Source organism: Rhinolophus ferrumequinum, chromosome X (assembly GCF_004115265.2).
Source record: "Rhinolophus ferrumequinum isolate MPI-CBG mRhiFer1 chromosome X, mRhiFer1_v1.p, whole genome shotgun sequence".
In the NCBI taxonomy this organism is placed as follows: Eukaryota; Metazoa; Chordata; class Mammalia; order Chiroptera; family Rhinolophidae; genus Rhinolophus; species Rhinolophus ferrumequinum.
The window spans coordinates 37,124,846-37,126,922 of NC_046284.1; the positions used below are offsets into that span (position 1 = coordinate 37,124,846).

Below are 2,077 nucleotides of genomic sequence, written 5' to 3' on the forward strand. Positions count from 1 at the left end.
CAACTAAGATTGAACACGGCACCTTGAGCTGGGCTGCCCCTGAGCTCCCGGATGGCTCAGTTGGTTGGAGTGCATCCTCTCAACCACGAGGTTGCCGGTTCAACTCCCGCAAGGGATGATGGGCTGTGCCCCCTGCTACTAGAAAAAACGGCAACTGGACCTGGACCTGGAGCTGAGCTGCACCCGACACAACTAAGACTGAAAGGACAACAACTTGAAGCTGAACGGCACCCTCCACAACTAAGATTGAAAGGACAACAACTTGACTTGGAAAAACAGGCCTGGAAGTACACACTGTTCCCCCAATAAAGTCCTGTTCCCCTTCCCCAATAAAATCTTAAAAAAAAAAAAGTATAGTTGGCATACAATAGCAATTAGTTTCAGTTTCAGGTGTACAACATACTGATTCGACATTTATATACCTTATGATGTAATCACCACACTAAGTCTAGTAACCAACTGTCACCATGCAAAGTTATTACAATATTATTGACTATATTTTCTGTGTTGTACACTACACCTCCATTGCTTAAAAATATGGACTGCTTCATGAATTTTCATGTCATCCTTCTGCAGGGGCCATGCTAATCTTCATGCATCATTCCAGTTTTAGTATATGTGCTACCGAAGCGAGCACTGCCATCTTGAAGTTCTTAATAAAGTTTTAGAAAGGATCTCACATTTTCAGTTCAGGCCTTGCCTAGTATGCCTCTTTTGCTGTATTTTATTTAGCAGTTACAGAACCCATCTGGATTCAAGGGAAGGGAATATAGATCGCACCTGCCATCGGGAATAGTATCAAAGAACTTGTGGTCGTCTTTAATCCATCACAGCATGATATAAGAGAGTGGACAGAGTACTGGAATCAACAAATCTGAGGGTGAGTCCCAGTTTTACACATAGACATGTAGACCATCATAATGCAGTGTTATAAGCACAGTGAGAGAGAAGTATTTATAGGAGTCAAGGGAAGTATTCTGAACTCACATTATTTCTAGATACAGCTAGCGTGGCACTAGCAAACCACTTCAGCTTTCGGGACTTTACTTTTTTTTTTTCCATTTGAAATGAGGAAGTTACTTCTAAAATCATGAACCTCTAATGCCACATTTGTTATTCTCTAAATGTATAATATGTCTGATATGGTGTTCATTAGAAAAAGTGTTTTACAGGGCTCACCAATGGGAGGAGGACATGGGAACGGAAGGCAAATGAGCTACAAAACAACAACTATTAGTTTAATCAGAAAGCGTGGTCTGTGGATGTAAATTCAAGGTCAGCTGCCTCCAACTCCCACTTGTTCATTCCACAGACACACAGTGCTGAGTGTTGGGTTCTGGGTGCTGGGCTGCAGCAGTGAGCCACATAAATAATCTCTTATCTTCCTGGGCTCACAGTTTACAGGGTGGCAGATGAGTGTGCAGACAGTTGCACCCCTAGTGCTGAGTGCTCTGGTGATAAAGGTACAGATCCTTGAGAACCTATCCTGTACATGGAAGGAGCTGAAAAATAGCAAGCTGAGCCCTGAAGGCTGAAGAGGAGTTAGGTCTGGGGGTGGAGTGTGGTGTGGTCACATCTTATGCAGAGGAAAAGACTGAAAAAAGGCCCACTTGAGAGAAAGCTGGGAGACTTGAGGGAACTGAAAGTCACTCTGTGTGGCAAGAGTGTAGAAAGGGGACATATTGGGAGGTGGTGGGAGACAGTGCTGAGAGGAAGTAGTGATGAGGGTGTTAAGGATGAGAGTGGAGAGATAAGCAGGGGCCAGTTCATGGGGAGACTCTAAGCCTTAAGAGGGAGCTTGGATTCTACCCTGAGGCCCAGAGAAACATTGAAGGGTTTGAAATTGGACAGTGGCCTACTCGGTATGGGTGTAAAAAATCACCGAGGGGGGCGGCCTGATGCCTCAGTTGGTTAGAGCGTGGGCTCTGAACAACAGGGTTGCTGGTTCAATTCCCACATGGGCCAGTGAGCTGCACCCTCCACAACTAGGTTGAAGACAATGAGCTGCTGCTGAGCTGCCAGAGGGGCAGCTGGATGGCTCAGTTGGTTAAAGCGCAAGCTCTCAACAACAAGGTTG

At 45.3% G+C, this 2,077-nt stretch overlaps 1 non-coding gene across 1 annotated transcript; it reads right to left on the reverse strand.

Moving 5' to 3' along the window:
• Window positions 1-531: 531 nt before the first annotated feature.
• Window positions 532-637, reverse strand: LOC117030303 (U6 spliceosomal RNA). The gene has a single exon (XR_004424359.1). It is a non-coding gene; the product is annotated as a U6 spliceosomal RNA (small nuclear RNA).
• Window positions 638-2,077: the final 1,440 nt, after the last annotated feature.